Here is a 17,905-nt window from a genome sequence, read left to right as displayed (position 1 = left end):
ACGGCGGGCGTGTTTGGAAGCAAGCGGAATTGCTGGCAACACAATTCTCTCATTCTGCGCTTGGCTTCCTAGAGACGGGAGGCACAACACGAGCAGCGCACGCATAGCAACACCATAGCAACACCATCGGAACCACCACTACCGCCACTCTTCCATGAAGCCAGCGGTGGTGCATCTGCCAGTCATCCCAGTCAGTCAACCCATAACACCTGTGGGGGGGAGGGGGGGTCTGTCCCGTGTTATCCTGCCAGCGGCAAGACTTCGACAACTTCACATGGCCTCGGGGTGCACCTGGCCTGGCACAAGCGACGTAGTGACGTCACCGCTACGGCAGTGGCGAATCGCGGCTGTTTGTTGTTGTCGTTGTTGGTGGTGGCGGTGTAGGTGGTGTCTCATCAGTCACGCGCCGTCTGTGTAAGACGAGCGCACGCGCGCGCACGCGCTCGCATCTGTAGCGGCTGCCACGGCGGCAGGTGTAGTCAGCTTCCCCGGACCTACAAATTGCGGCGCAAACAGTGCAGCTTGTGGGATATAATGAACAGTAAACGGAGGCAGGATCAATATTTACTCGCAGATATCTTGTATCGTGTGCCCGGTACCCTCCCCCACCACCCCAAACCCCCCCCCCCCCCGCCTACCCCCACCCCAGGGATCAGGCCAACCGCGGGGGTTCTCATACTCCACTGCAAACACGCGCCGCCATCTATCGCTTTATGACGTCGCTCCGCCGGGCCCGCCAATAAGCAGCTTCTTTTACAGCTGCGCACGATAAGGTGAAAGATAATCCCAGGTGTCATCTCGCGTTAACTTACCCCCCCCCCATTCCCCCCCCCATTGAACCTACCGCCCCCCCACCCTCCACACCTACCCAACGATGCACCTGCCCCGTAATTCCACGCAATGCGGCTAGTGTTTCACACTTAATTGGAAAACGAAATTAAGCGGCTGCAGAAGGGCGTTTTTATTGTCTGTCTCCGCGAGATGCCCCTCGAGTTGGGCAGGTGCTGCGTGACGGCGGCGGCGGCCGCGGCGGACGATCGGCACAGCGGCCCGGCGCGATGAAAATTTACGTGCGACCCCCGCGGTCGTACCGCCACGCGTGGCGCCCCAATGCGCCATTCGGTGAGATGTTCCAAAAAAAATTTGCCGCACGCGCTCCATCGAAATACCAACTCGGGAGAACCACAGGCAGACCCCTCTACCCGCCCTCCCACTGCCCGTGCATATTGCCAGGCCCTCTGCCCCTTGTTTTTGCCTGAGCGAGGCTGCGAGATTGAGACGGCGTGCCAACAAAACGGCCCGGACGAAGTCTGGCGCCGGTGGCGAACGAAACGGGGCACAATCCGCGAAAAACACTCGGTCGGGAGATGCCTCGGGACGTCTTTGCCAACGTGACGAAGGGACGCGAGGTTCAATTCCGCGAGCCGCTGGTTTTATAGGCTGTTTCATAGGTTGGTCAGGGAATATTTCCCAGGCCGCCACCGGCGGTAGACTGCGGTCGGTGGCACCGTGACCGGTGATCCCAGAGCCAGAGCTGGAGGCTTGGAGAATCATTTTCAGGTGCAAAATGTTTTTCGGGAGACCGTCCTGGGGCAGACTCGACTGAAACGACGCCCACTTGTCTACGCCAGGCCACCTGCCTTCAATTTGACCGGGGACAATAGAGACGTGCATTGAGACAATGAGTTTCTGTTGTCGATCGATCATACTTCACCAGGCTGGTTAGTGCTGGGTGGTGCAGGTGGATTGGGGCGGGGGGGGGGTCCCTCTCGGTCCCTCTCGGTCCTTGACCAGTTCATGTCCCACTCAATGTTGCCCATGTACAGGAATTGAACTCGGGTTACAAGGTTCATGGCGCAACTTTGGAAGAATGACGCTAAAAAGTAGGTAAACCACACTAGCAATTACGAGCAAAGCCCACGGCTATGGTGTGAACTAACTTCATAAAATCTCAGCACGGTCTTTACTAAAACTAAACCATTTTTATTTTACCAGGTAAGACCCACTGAGCTATGTAGCTCTTTTTCAGAAGTGACCTGGCCACAAATGACAGCTCAACGAAGTGGCCTATTGTGTGGAAATGTATAGCAGCCAAAAACTCTATCATGCATTACATTTAATCTGAAATTCGACTTTTTCAAGGGACAACCTGAGTCACGAAAGCAAGTACAGGACAACGTCCCATATCCGACCTGATCAATCAACCACCCAAAACAGCTGGTGCCATATTTACACACAATGGTGTAACTGTAAATTGAATTAAAACTATTTAAAAAAATGCATTTCACCAAGTAAGGCCCACTGAGCTGTATAGCTCTTTTTCAGAAGCGACCTGGCCACAAATGATAGCGCAACAAAGTGGCTTATTGTGTGGAAATATATTTCAGCCAAATACTCTAAATGCATGTTTCCAAATGTGGAATGGAAAACCGGAGGAGGCAGAGAAAAACCCATGCAACCACGGGGAGAACACGCAAACTCTAAATATACAGCAGGCGTCAGCATTGAAAACAAACCCAAGACCTCCTGTATACCAGGCGAGGTCGTCAACATCTCGCTACCTCTGGACTCTCTGATTAGCCAAATGATCGCTAACTCTACCGATTACCGATTCGATTACTCGGCTAAATCGGTTGACGCAACAATAGTCGGCTGGTAAAAAATAAGTCTCACACTGCTGTTACTAGCACGTGTGCCGCTGGACGGGAGGTAACTGGCGGGGTTGGTGATGTCATTGGCATCGTCAGCCGCATCACGCTGGGCATGGCCACCATTTTTAAAGGGGTCTGAGTCGTTGACCGCAATTTTGCGTCGACGACTCGGATCGATTGAGTAGTAATCATAATAATTTACATTTATATATAAGGGGCCTTGCACTCGCATTTCAAGTGTTGTTCCAGCCTTAGTCTTTACCCACAGACTCGACGTGTTACAGTATTAAGTCTTCTACCTGGATGTTGAGCGTTTGAATGTTGCTCAACTCCAGAGTAAATTTTAGTTTTAAATATTGTTCAATGGCTTTATTTCGGGTGCCAATGCGAAGGAGACGATGCCCGCTGTTATGTGGAGATGTACAACATCATAGGGCGAGTTTAATTGCCTTACCCCTCATACTGGTAATCTTAGTTTTTTTCGGTAAAGTCACGTAGGTAAAAAATTGCTGTAGCATACCCTACAGCAATATTTTACCGGAGCGGTTACACCTGATGACGGAGGCTTGTGTTGCTTCCGAAACGTCGTGATTCAATTTATTTTAATGTTTTACCTACGTGACTTTACCGAAAACACCAAAGAATATGAATCCTTGCAGTCACGAAAACTTAAAAATCCCTCATACTGGGTCAATTCATTTCAAGTATTTAGTAGGCTTTGCTTTCTCTGCCTCAGACATACGCGGTGGCCGAGATTACACGCATACAGACCCACGTACAGGCTTGCCTCGACTATAACATCAGCAACCACCATCTTCAAGGTTCACCATGGCCTCACTCCTGCCTACTTCTCCCCTCCATGCACTCTCCAATCTCTCCCATCCCACTCTACTCGTCTCCATGTCCTCTCATATCTCTTCCTCCCATCTCAATCTACTCCCATCCACGCACTTTCCTCTCTCAAATCACTCTACTCCCCTCCACATTCTCCTACATCTCCCCGCCCATCTCACTCTACTCCTCTCCACCCACTCTCCCATCTCTCTCCTCTCATCTTACTCCCCTCCATGCACTCTCCAACCTCTCCCCTCTCATCTCACTACTCCCCTCCACGTGCTCTCCTATCTCTCCCTCCCATCTCACTCTACTCCCTTCAACCCACTCTACTAAATCTCCCCTCTCATCTCACTCCACTCCCCTCCACCCACTCTCCTACCTCTCCCCTCGCAGCTTGCAGCGATGAGTGCAACTGCGGCACAAACCCGGCGAACCCGGATAGACGTGAAGGTATTAACTTTCCTCACTAAGCTATGACGCTCGGTATAATTCCAAAATATCTGGTGTTTGTTCATCGTCGGTCAAGACCAATCCACCGCCATCTCCCACGGTCTAGGAACACTGCGATCCATCTGCAGCACCTCCACCAGAGTTGATTTCGCCGCCCCATTCCAGGGCGCGTTCCGTACCGAACCCATGCTCTGCGTGGTTCTCTCTGCTGTCGGATACCAACAACAATGCCAACCACCACGTGTGGAGGAAGGTGTGGGGATCATTTCCACCAAACCGTGAATGTGGTGAAGTGCCGAACCATCAAGATCCACATCACTGATGACTCGACCAATACAACCACGCGTACTCTGGTGGAACTAGCCGACTGCTCCACGAAGCTATCCCAATACAACGTGCGTATTCCGAATCTCTATCAGAATCTTTATTTATCCTGGATAAATCCGATGAGCTATGAAGCTCTTTTCCACAGATGTCCTCTCAGTTACCACCCCGGATACTGCCGTTGAATAGCTCGCGACATCAAACGCACAATTGCGGCCCTACTGCTTTTCTTTTTTTCAAACGCCATACGACACAAGAGGAGAAGCGCAGTTCCGTCCTTTGGCTGCCACTCCGTCGCTACCCTCGACGCCTCGAGCCTGCGTGCGTACGTGCGTGTTCCCTGACCCGTACGTTCCCCTCTCTCCGCTCGCGCTCTCTCTGGGCATGCGGAGATGAGGAGCGAGCCGAAGCCTTGGTGGTGGTGGTGGGGGGGGGGGGTGCACGTGCCCGTCGCGCCCGCTCGCTCCTCGTCACCGCGCACGCCGTGTACCCTTCTGCTTACGACGTCATAATCTCATTTGCAAACAGGACCTGTCCATCTTCTTGTTTCTTTCGGTAAAGTCACGTGGAATGGAAATAATAAAAGAATAAAAATAAAACATAATAAAATAATTCTCACGACGTTTCGGCCACAACGCAAGCAGCCGTCCTCAGACAGACCTGTTCTTCACCTGAGGACGGCTGCTTGCGTTGTGGCCGAAACGTCTTGAGAATTATTTTATTATGTTTTAATTTTTATAATTTTATTATTTCCATTCTACGTGACTTTACCGAAAGAACCAAGAAGATGAATCCCTACAGTCACGAAAGCTTAAAATCGAAATTTAAAGGACCTGTCCACACAAACAAGGCGGCCTCAAGCTCGCCACTGCCCTGCCCACGTTCTGCCCACGCCCCGCCCACTCTCTCCGGCATGCTTTTCCCCCAGTCGTGGAGGCATCTCACGCCGGCCCCGTTCACCCCCGCCCCCTTCAGGGCTCCTCCCCCTGGTTGAGGGTGCGGCCCGGCGCTCGCGGAGGTCACAAGAGAGGCTGTCGTGAACGCGGGGGAACTCTGTGGGCCCCACTCTTTACACGCTTGACCAGACGTCTTTGGAGGCGATGGGAGTACCCACACTCTTTGTTTTTTTAAACCCACCAAGGATTGAGCAATGAGCGACAGCTCCAGAGGGGTGCTTAGGGATCACAGGAGGGTAAGAGAGGGACGGGACAGAGTGGAGGGGCGAGGGAAGGGGAGAGAATGGGCGATAGAGGAGGGGTGGGGATTTGAGAGAGGAATATAAGCAGGTTAAGGAGGGGGACTGCTCAACGTACAGTGGCAGTGTTGAGTCTATGGTGCAGTGTTGAGCCTATGGGCAGTGTTGAGTCTATGGGCAGTGCTGGGTCTATGGGCAGTTTTGAGTCTATGGTGCAGTGTTGAGTCTATGGTGCAGTGTTGAGTCTATGGTGCAGTGTTGAGCCTATGGGCAGTGTTGAGTCTATGGGCAGTGCTGAGTCTATGGTGCAGTGTTGAGTCTATGGTGCAGTGTTGAGTCTATGGTGCAGTGTTGAGTCTATGGTGCAGTGTTGAGCCTATGGGCAGTGTTGAGTCTATGGGCAGTGCTGGGTCTATGGGCAGTTTTGAGTCTATGGTGCAGTGTTGAGTCTATGGTGCAGTGTTGAGTCTATGGTGCAGTGTTGAGCCTATGGGCAGTGTTGAGTCTATGGGCAGTGCTGGGTCTATGGGCAGTTTTGAGTCTATGGTGCAGTGTTGAGTCTATGGTGCAGTGTTGAGTCTATGGTGCAGTGTTGAGCCTATGGGCAGTGTTGAGTCTATGGGCAGTGCTGGGTCTATGGTCAGTTTTGAGTCTATGGTGCAGTGTTGAGTCTATGGTGCAGTGTTGAGCCTATGGGCAGTGTTGAGTCTATGGGCAGTGCTGGGTCTATGGGCAGTTTTGAGTCTATGGTGCAGTGTTGAGTCTATGGTGCAGTGTTGAGTCTATGGTGCAGTGTTGCATTGCATTGTTTGTTGTCTTATTTCAGGGCAGTGCTATTGACACGTGGGTAGAGTTGTTTTGTCCACGATTGTAGCGTGTCCCCAACTCTTCCACTCGCTCGATCTTGCTGCCGCCTCTCCATCTCTCCACTACGAATTACAAAACCGCGATGTACGGGGGAGCTTCGGGTGTCTTTGCATATTCATTCAATTCATTCATCGGAATCATTTACCGTCAACGATTTTTCACTTTCACCGAATTCCCACACGCATCAAAGATTCGCCCCCGTTGCTTCCTCTCATCTATTTCATTCGCCACATCGCCACCATTACATTCAATACGTTGTGCCGTTGTTAAATCTGTGTAAAGCGCCTTGGTTTAAGGTGCTGTATGAATTCCGATAAGATTTCTGCTTTAAAAAAAACCTCACTTAAAAAAAAGATACTATTAAGTTTTAGAGATTCAAATGGAGGGGGGGGCACAAGACATCTGGATCACCCTGTACACCCACCCGATGCGCCATGAGAGATACAAATCCAATCACATTGCTAGCGGGCTCCCACGCTTCGTGTTGATGAAACGAGTCCGGCTCTTGTTGTTTTTCACCTCGCGTGCGGCTTGTCAGCGTCACGAAAACAACGATTCTCTTCGAATCACGGCTACGGCTCGCAAGGCCACCGCTACAAGATCAGCGCTCGTGACGCCTTTGGGGAATCCGAACACGCTCGCACGCGCGCACATGTACACACGCTCGCTCGCGTGCGCGCGTGTACACGCTCGCACGCGCGCACGTGTACACACGCTCGCTCGCGTGCGCGCGTGTAGATATGAGCGCACGTTTGATTTTAAGCGTTCTGCAATAAATATTTTGATCGACAGCTTTACGGGCGGTGCGTCTGGGAGGCTGTTTGCCCGAAAGCATTGCTAGGAAGCGGTTACTATGAAGTCGTATCGTCAACAGAATATGCTGCCATTGTTTTATTGAGCTAATTGCGGATAAGGCAGCGGATTGCAGCCTTCTTATCTGGCTCGCTTGCACGTGACGTTTTCGCGGTAACAACAGCGCGAACGGCGCCTCTCTATCCCTTAGGCGAGCCAGTACTCGCAATTTTTTTTTACGAACACCCCGCATCAGGCCACGGCTAAACACGGTAGAAAGCTAATTACAAGCGCAGCCCTGCAATTGCCTGCCCACGCCACTGCTGGCGTCAAGGGCCTCCCCCGGACTGGATGTTGCCTGGCGGCCCAAGGCTCAATTCTTGATAAAGTGCTTCTTATCTCACTGGGCTTTACTCAGTGGGAAATAAAACGTCTGATTCTGAGCTCTGGAGAGCCCTACGAGAAGGCATTTGGCCTGCTCTTCCATGCCGGCCAGATGTCTTAGAAGGAGAGGTAGGGAGTACCCACACTTCACCACGAATGACTAACTGTGGTGTAATTCGTTGCATACCACTGGGTGGACAGAGAGGCAGGAGCGCGATTTGAGAATTCTATTAGAATCAGAATCTTTATTTATCCTGGAGGAATCCGATGAGCTTTGAAGCTCTTTCACAGATGTCCAGTAGGGGCAGGTCAGCAAGTTACAGCACAAACAACAAACTATAGGAGTGCAAAGTAGAGAAAACGTAAGGAAGTCACACTAAATTAAAAAATATATATTATAAGTACAAATTGCAAGTAAATACATTCCTGCCCGTTTTTTCAACACGAAATGCAAGCTAGGGCAAGGCAACACAAAACAACAACAACAGTCCCAGACCACAGCAAGACCCTCAATTAAACTGCACATTAACATCAAACTATCGACGCACGGATGAGGGTCAAAGTTACAAATCACATGTGAAAAACGTGGTAATACACTCTCTGCAGCACGCCACGAACATAGACGAGTAGTTTGTCAATCGGAAACAAATAGAGAGTTTATTTAAAAAAAAATATTCCTAAGACCCATCTCGGCAAAAAGTGGCTCGCTCGAATTATTGTGATTGTGGGTGGTGGATGGCTGGTTCAGAGGTCAGCACTTGCAAGTAATCTTAATTTATACCCCGGTGAGAGGTCGTTGAGAAAATTATCTTTTATAACAAACGAAGCTCGCAAATTAAGAGACCATCCAGCTTGTGTGTGCGCGGTCATTAAAACGTATTTATTGACTTGAGTGTAAGAACTAAGAATGGGAAGGCTAAGTCTAAAACTAAACTCTTTGTTATTTTACCAGGTAAGGCCCACTGAGCCATGTAGCTCTTTATCAGAAGCGACCTGGCCACAAATGACAGATCAACGAAGTGGCCTATCGCGTGGAAATATATAGCAGCCAAATTCTCTAATATGCGTCATGTTGATTATAAAATTCGACTTTTTCAAGGGACAACCTGAATCACGAAAGCAATTGCAGTAAAACGTCCCATATCCGCTGTGACAAATAAACCACCCAAAACAGCTGGTGCAATATTAGCACACAATGATTGAACTGTCAATTTAACAAAAACTATTTATTTTATTTTACCAGGTAAGGTCCACTGAGCTATGTAACTCTCTTTTTCAGAAGCGACCTGGCAACAAATGATAGCTCAACGAAGTGGCGTATTGTGTGTAAATTGATAGTAGCCAAATACTCTGCACGTATGTTTCTAAATGTGGAATGAAAAACCGGAGGACCCGGAGAAAAAAATCCACGGGATCACAGGGAGAGAGACACGCAAACTCCAAATATACAGGTGTCAAGGGTTGGGATCGAACCCATGTCCTCCTGCATACCAGGCGAGTGAGTTAACACATCTCGCCACCACGACATATCAGACCTTTCCATGTAGCCACCTCAACCCCAGTCGCCGGTCGAGTCGGAAATGTTACGTATCGCACCGATATATGAACCAGTAAATTGGAAAGAGGCTGAGCTGGTGTTGCAGAATTCCTGGGTTCAATTCTGGGCAGCTGCCGATGATTCAACTGGGCTTTCAAGAGCAGTGGTTATTTGATGGCCTCTGTTCGATCATCAATGATTCCACAAAATATATCACAATAACACGATGTTTTTTTTTATGTGACATGGTTTATTCCAGCTCTTAGAAGGAAAAAAAAAGCACATTTTCACGCGATGATAGGCAGACCTTTATAATGTTTGCCTCTCGTGTGGATGAAGACGCCGACGACGGAAGTGACGTCGGCGGTAGTTCTGTCAAGTTATCTTCCGGGGGCCATTCTGTGACACAAGGTGCCCCCCCCCCCCGGTGTGCGCCTTCTCTCGCTGTGAGAGTTCCAACCGATGAGAAGCTCTGTCGTCACCACGTGACCATGCAGCCGATAGCACGATGGGAAAAATACCTGGGGGGAAATAAAGCCAAAAAGAGGCTTTATTTTTGTGTTGTTGTTGTTGACACAAAGCGATAAGTTCCCACCAATCTTCCCCATTCAAATTTAAATTGTAGTTCCATTTGAGCGCCCACTGAGAGTTCGTAATGTTTGACAAATACAGTGAAGCTACTGGGAGAACTCCTCCTAGGTCCAGGCAAAATTACTGTCAACTTTCGAGGATAAACATTTACACCAAACGGTGGCTTGCGAGCAACGTCGACCATAAATGCAAGGTTCCCCCAACGTGCGCAAAGCAAGGCGAATGAACGCGCTACTCATTTCTTCAGAGCTGCCTTTTGAGTTTAGTTTGTTGTCCTTCCTCTGCACCTCCGATTAGCGCGGTGGACTCCGTACGGTGCAAAAGAAGTTCTACATACATACATACAAAAGCAAAAAAAGTTAGACGTATATTTAAAATAGTTTACGGCTCAGGAATTGTGTACTTGATTCATATCACGAAAAAAATGACCACCCCGTATAGCCCTAACAGACTGTGGGGCACGTGCTGTTATCGAGCACCTATGAAGGCCAGCACGACCCACGAGGTGGTGGGTGGCCAACACCACGCCCAGCTGCCTTTGTCTCCCAAGTGCTGATGTATACACACTGCACCACGTACTAATTTAAGGCTTAGTCGGCCTAGGGGAGGCCCAAGACTGGTTGAGATATTCGCGGGTAACCGTGCTCGTAGCGCAGTGCACTAACCACGACGCCACCGCTCCCCTTTATCCCCATCACACACACACACATCTGTACACATATATGCCCACTATGGAGCGATCAACCTAGTGAGACTGAGTGAAATTTCCTTCCCGTGGCTTCACAGAAAGTACGAGATACAAAAATCCGTGAATTTAAGTACACGGTCTAAAGAGAAGCCGTCCATCATGCTCACTTAACACGGGCCTTCTTTTTCCAGTTTCTGTTATGGCCTTCAAGTCGGGAGTGAAACTTGGACTTTGTGAAACAAATTCCTCCGAATGACGTGGTCGTCGTACGCTGGGACGCGCACACTAATCTACAAAGGTTTAGAAATTAATCAATTAAATTACTTTCCGATGACGCAGGCGCAGACCACATCTGCATCTGTGTCACTATGGAGGTGGAGCCGTGTGTACGTGATAGTGTGAGATTGCATTTGACGGGTGGGTGTGTGTGGAGGGGGTCGGTGGCGTAGTGCTTAGCACGAGCGACAAACCCCGACAACCTGAGTTTGACTCCTGCGAGGGCGTTCAGGATTACCTAAGCGCAGGCATACATGTGTAAGGTGTGTACGTGTGGACGTGATTGTGCGCGTAATTGTAGCCTTATCGTGCACGTAGCCTGGCGTCACCGCCACTTAGTGGCGAATGGTGGTTGTTGTTGTTTAAGTGTAGGTGAGTTCAGGTAGGTGGTGTTGTGCGGAGCGGTAGTGTAGCAGTACCCAGCGACCTGAGTTTGATTCTCGCTCACGGCCAGAACCGATTACTGCAATCAGAACCGGTCCTGGGCCTGCCCGGGGTCGACTCGGCCTCAAATGAGTACCTGGTGCGGTGTGTAAACCTCGCCACTGGGGAGACAAAGGCGGCCGGGCGTGATGCTGGCCACCCACAACCCTCGCGTACCGTGCCGGTGTGCTCGATAAACAGCACTTGCCCCAACAGTCTGCGAAGGCTACACGGGGGATCTTTGCCTGTTGGGTGTGTGCGCGTGTTAAGGTGTTCATGTGTTTGAAGCACGGGGGGGGGACGCTCTGCGTCATCGCCTGCAATCGAGATACCAGCTCTGAGCAACAACAAGCCACCGTTTCTTCCCCACCCTCTTCCACCCCCCCCCCCCCACAATACTGCGCGGGGAGAAGTGGGACAGCGGTTAGCGAGCTGCACTATGAACCCGCCGACCCGACTAGGATTCCCGCTCACGGCCAACACAGGTGACGATTATCTGAACTGGTTCCTGGGCTTCCCATCAGCCGACTCAGCCTCAAATGAGCACCTGATGCGGTGTGTAGTAAACATCGCCACTGGGGAGACAAAGGCGGTCGGGCATGGTGCTGGCCACCCATCCACCCCCTTCATGGGTGCTGCTCGCTAACAGCACTTGCCAATGGGGATCTTTGTCTTCGTGATATCACGCAGCAGGTGGCCCACCACAGGCAGGCGCCACCGCCTCCCACCCAAACAAGACCTCAAACGCTGTCACCTCCTCGCCACCGACTCAATTCCCGATGCCGCTTCTGGGATCGTGCCATGGTCACCATCCTCGAATCTCATACAGGTCCGGTACGAACGCTTGGCTGCCATCCGAGTGGAAGGCCGCGGGTGGAAGTCCAGAATGCACACCCTCGTCGTTCGAGACGCCAAACATCGCAACCTCCTCGAAGACACTGGCGTAATCTCGTATGCTTTGGGTCTTTCGGTAAAGTCACGTAGATAGGTTCAGAGAAAATATTTTCTGAATTCCTGCAGTCACGAAAGTTTCAAGTCAAGATGACGGACGCTTGTGTTGCGCCCGAAACGTCGTGATTTATTTTATTTTTATACCCACGTAACTTTACCGAAAGAACCGAAGAGTATGGATTCCTGCAGTCACGAAAGCTTAAAATCAAGATTTTCAAGTCAAGATTGGTGTAATCTCATCAACCGCATCGGGACATCAACGGCCCGACATGCGCACTTTCCCTCCATGAATGGAACAACAACAGACAAGACGCAGTGCAATTGTGGCCATGCAACCCAAACTACGGACCGTGTCGCAAAAAAAACCCACTGAAGCCAGCAAAACGACGCGAACTCTCTATCTGCTGAAGCCCTCTTGTCGTGGCCAACAGCAGAGACCTCGACATTGGCATTTAGCTCCTAAACCACATCGCTACCATCGCGCGCGAGAATAGAACAGCAGATGGGCAACGTTCGACTACGGTCATTTTTTGTTTGAGTGGACCGGGAAACCCCCCCCCCCCCCCCCCCGTGTGAAAGTTCTATTCCCGATCTCAGATCGGCCAAAAATAATATTGAGCGACCGCCACCTATTCATATTATTATCACCACGCGAACACATACACGGAGAGAGAGGGGGGGGGGTGGAAGAAAAAAATCCCACGTTAACAAAACAGCTCGGGCAGAGTTAACAACGTGTGCGACTCTCGAACAAAAACCGGGCGAGTGCGCAGAGAGAGTTGAGAGCGCGTTGTGTGAAGTGCCTCTCCGCCTGAAACGTGAACAGAGCTCCGTCCTGGGCCTCCAGGGATCCCAGACGACCGGCGCTATCCTTTGCTGAATGTGCTTCAGCAAGAGAATTTCTCGGCCGGTTTCAACCTTCAGGGTCTCATCGGCTTGCCAAAAAAACAGGCGGCTTGGCCGTCCGTGCTAAGGGTGTGCGAGAGGAATGCAAGTCGGCCTGAGTGTGTATGCGGAACTTCTTTCACGCCACACGGAGCCAACCGCGCTCATCGGAGGGGCGTGGACGATTGCAGGGGCAGGTTTCGCCATCGGGCCACCACGCGGTCAAATTAAAACGTGACCAAATTAAATGTATTTTTAGTTATTTTAAAGGTAATTGTCTTAAGTTTCAAGAATCACGGTTCATTTATGGGATAAGTCGACGGTTTGACACTTACGCGAATAATGAATGCACCGTCGCTGTCGCAGCGCGGATTGCGAGGTCACGTGGTCCGCATGCGCACGACCCAGTGGCGCGGTTGGCAAGGCCCCTAAGTGCAACGAGTGAAAGAGGGTGGGGGGGCTCTGGAGGGGGGGGGCCTTCCCCTGTCTGGTATTTGCCTCCCCCCCTCGCTCTCCTCCTACCAAACAGCACGTGCTTGTGTGGGCTCTGGTGCAGTTGCACTGCCGGCACACTCAACAGCTTTGCGAACGGTGTGGAGACGTGTCGCAAGATTAGTGGGGGCTAGTAGTAGTGGGGGTAGTAGTAGTGGGGGGTAATAGTAGAGGGGGTAGTAGTAGTGGGGGGTAGTAGTAGAGGGGGCTAGTAGTGCTTGTAGTAGTAGAGGGGGCTAGTAGTGCTAGTAGCAGTGGGAGGGAGGGGAGGCAGTGCGGGAGCGAGTTTTGCACATCGGCGTGTTTGCTGTTACCCTGGGAGGGAGGGAGGAGGGAGCGAGGCTGGCTGGCTGCTGCTGCTGCAGCAGGAGGGACACCACCACCTGTGTTTGCCCTCACGCTTTTTTGTATTCTGCCCTCTCTCTCTCTTTTTTGTTGTTGTTGCGAGCCGGATGGACGCACGGTGGTGTTTGCCCGGCCGCCGTCGTTGCGATGCAAGAATTAGGAGGCGAGCGCGCTCGTTGGCTTGATCCTCTCTGGCGGAAGTGTCAAACCGCTAAAGCCATCCCGCTTTAAAAAAAGAGAAAAACGCACATTGATTGAAGAGAGAGAGAGAGAGAAAGACAGCGCGCTTTTGGGGCCCGGCCCCGGGCGCGTTGGTTACCTCCGAGAACGGCGAGCTACGTTCCTGGGGGATCGGCGACGGCTCACGCGCCGGCACCGTCCGATCCGTGCCGAGCGGGATGAGCGGCGGCCGCGAGGGCGACAGCGCCCCGAGGGGGATTCCTCCGAATTCCCACGCATTCCCGCACGCGTCTCTGCGCGTGCGTGCGCGTGCGTGCGTGGTGGTGGCGGTGGTGGTGGTGTAGCGGTTGTGGCGCGCTGCGCTGCGAACCCGGCGACCCGAGTTCGATTCCCGCTGACGGTCGACACCGGTGGCGATTGTCTGAACCGGTCCTGGGCATCCCACCTCGGTCGACTCGCCCTTAAATGAGTGCCTGGTGCGGCGTGTGAACATCGGCACTTGGAGAGGCAAAGGCGGCCCTGGGCGTGTTGCTGGCAATCCACCCCTCCACGTGCCATGCCGGCCTTCGTCAGAAATGGAATCTGTAGTTAGACTCAAGGAATCAGATGAGCTTTGAAGCCCCGTTTTGTTTTACAGATGTCTAATATGGGCGGGTAATGTGTTACTCGCTAACAGCATTTTCCACAAAAGTCTAATAAGGTTATACAGGGAATCTTTGTTGTGTATGTTTTATGGGTGGGAATTGGGAGTGTAGTGGCTAGCGCGCTGCACAATGAATCCGGTGACCCGAGTTCAATTCCCGCTCACAGTCAACAACAGTGACGATTATCTGAACCGGTCCTGGGTCTTCCTTAGGTCGACTGAGCCTTAAATGAGTACCTTGTGAGGTGTGTACACATCGCCACCGGGGAGACAAAGGCGACCGGGCGCGGCGGTGGCAACGCACCCCGTCGTGTTGCCTTGCCCGCCTTCACAGGTGCTCGCTAACAGCATTTGCCCCAACAGTCTGTTAAGGCCTTAATGGGGCAGATCTTTGTCTTTGTGCAATGGGTCGTCTGCTGGTGGTGCTAGACAACTGCCCGATGGAATTTTGATGGCGCATTCAATTCCATTGGCCCTGCCGGAAACGCTGGAACGATTCAACTTCCCCGGCGATCTGGCAAATCGACGCGTCAAATTCAGTTTCCTAACGCCTTCCAGAATTCCAATTCCAGGTTCAATTGACTTTGCTTGGCGTAGGTTTCCCCACTTGAGCTGCCGTGTTTATTCGGGACGACGTCCGACGTTTCGCCCCACGTACCGGAAAGCACTGAATTCAGTCCCTGAAGAAGCCTCCGGCATGCGGAGGGAAACGTCGGTCGTCGTGCCTGATCAACGCGTGGCACGACCCAACATCACGACGGAGAGCTGTGGAGAGGAGAGGAGGTGCAGTGATTAGCGCCGCAGCGGTGAGTTAAACTTTAACCGGTCCTGAACTTCCCACACCTTCCCCCCAACATTTTAACCAACCGGCACCTAACCATTCTGGGTGAAGTATGGTCAAATACGCATCTGAGCAAGGTTGGTTACGTACGGTGCGAAAAAAGTTCAACATACATTCAAAGTGGGGACAATCCTTAATCTAGTTGTGGATAGATAAAGGCCTGTAATTAATTATTGTTATTATTGACACACTCTTGTAGTAACAGATATTCAAAGCAGAAGACTTTGGGACCTCCTTTAGCAAACTACCATCTGCATTTGCATTGCGATAACAGTCTATGAAGCGATTCCCGAGGACATAGACACACGCACAAGCAAAACCCCCACAGAACGCATCGGGCTCGGCGGTTTTCCACGACGCAGGTGAACAGGAGACGTGGCCACGTTCAAATAAAAAAAAAAATTCGCAAAAAAAAAGAACCATTACGCGCTAGCGAACGTTCCTCGCCAACACGAGAATTTTTTTTTGCGAAATAGGAAGCCAACCCTGCACCCCCCCCCCCACCACCGATCTCCTTATCCATCGATAGGGCACGCCATCCGAGCCTGCCTTACTCAAACACATTAAAACCTTTTCCATAGATTAATAGCTGCAGCCCAGCAAGCCGAGAAACACTCACGGACACACACAACAAAGACACAGATCCAACCTGTATAGCCTCAGCAGACTTTTGGGGGCAAGTGCTGTTAAGCGAGCAGCAGCTATGAAGGCCGGAAAAGCGCACGAGGGGGTGGGTGGCCAGCACTACGCCCGCGCCGCCTTTGTCTCCCCAGTGGCGATGTTTACACACCGCAACAGGAACTCATTTGAGGCCGAGTCGACCGAGGAGTGACCCAGGGCCGGTTCACACAATCGTCACTGGTGTTGACCATGAGCGGGAATCGAACTTGTGTCGCCGGGTTCGTAGCGCAGCACAAAAACCGGGACACCACCACACACACTAAAATCCCCCTGTATAGCCTGGCCAGACCACCTTTGTCTCCCCAGCGGTGATGTTTTCTCTCCACACCAAGTGACTTACTCACTTACGGCTGAGTGGACATAAGGGAGGGCCCTGCAACGGTTTATATGTTCGACGCCGATGTAGTGCCGTGAGCGGAAATCGAACTCGGGTCTCCGGGTTCATAGCGCAGTGCGCCCACCGCTCAGTCGCTGCTCCCTACGCAACAGCAAAAAGAGCCATTCGCCACCAAGTGGCAGTGACCTCACAGCGGTGCTTGTGCCAGGCTGAGCCACGTGAAGTCGTCGAAGGCTCGCTGCTGGCAGCAGGTCACGGGACAGACCCGGGCGCCGTGGGGTGACCGACTCAGATAACTGGTGGATCCACAACCGGATGTGCTTGCCACTGTGCTAGCTTCGGTGCGTTGTAGCCGCGTTATTTTTGTCACGATGCTTACTCCACACGCAAGCCCTGATAGACATTTCAAAGTGATTTTTTTTCTATTTAATAAACTTACATATCTGTCAGAGCCCCATTGTGTATAGTACATTCTCCAAATAAATGTTCCCTAGGTCTCTCTGGCCCTCTGTCCCTGACACGAAGGCTGGTCAGCGCCCGAAACGTCGCCTCTTTAATATATTGTCCTCTTGAGCACAGTGTTAGTTTAGTTTCCTCTGACTGACGTGTTGAGTATAGTTAATGTGCCAGTGCACCACGCAGAGGTGCCCTGCTCACAGACAGCAGGAAGGCACCACCATAATGCACGTACGATGCTCTCGGCCTTGTCGAGACCACCAACTCGTACTGGACGTGTGGTCGTATTTTTGTTGAGACCAGCAACTCAGTGGTGTTGAAAGCGTGGCCGTCCCTTCTCTCTCTCTATGGCCCGTGTCCTTTCTCAAAGATGTTAGGATCAAGGCCTTCCTGTACTGGATATTTCTCAAGCCATTCCTTCAGACTTTGTTTTATTTCTTCTGTGGATATTCACCCAGATGCCGGGCATTCACTTACAGCTCTGGCACAGACAGACACACAGACGCAATCACAGAGTCGCACGTGCATGCACAAAGTCAATGGTCCCCACGTATCGCCTGAACAGACTGTAGGGGCAAGTGCTGATAGCAAGCACCTATAAAGGCCGACACGGCACACGGGGGGGGGGGGGGGCAGATGGACAGCAACACTCTCGGCCACCCTTGCCTCCCGAGTGCCGATCTGTAAAACAGGTACTTATTTAAGGTTTAGTCGACCTAGGGGAGGCCCAGGACCGGTTCAGATAATCGTCACCTTTGCTGGTGGCCGTGAAGCGGGAATCGACCTAGAGTTGGCGGGTTTGTAGCGTAGCCGCGCTAACCGTTGCGCCACCGCTCCCCCCCCCACACACACACCGCACAAGGACTTTAGCTGAAGTGCACCGAGCTTGGCCCCGGCTTCGATAGCTGGCGCGCGCTTTTCGCATGACCAGCCGGTCCGCCGGTGACCGCAAGGCGGGCAACAAGTGACGACTTAATGGCAAGAATAATAAAAAAAATATATATAAAATAAAGGGTTCCCAGCGGAGCCGATAACACGACGCGCGCAACAGGCAGCCGATAGCGCTGCCCAGCGAGTAA

The sequence above is a fragment of the Lampetra fluviatilis genome, chromosome 18 (assembly GCF_964198595.1).
Source record: "Lampetra fluviatilis chromosome 18, kcLamFluv1.1, whole genome shotgun sequence".
NCBI classification, from domain to species: domain Eukaryota; kingdom Metazoa; phylum Chordata; class Hyperoartia; order Petromyzontiformes; family Petromyzontidae; genus Lampetra; species Lampetra fluviatilis.
This window is presented reverse-complemented; position numbering follows the sequence as displayed.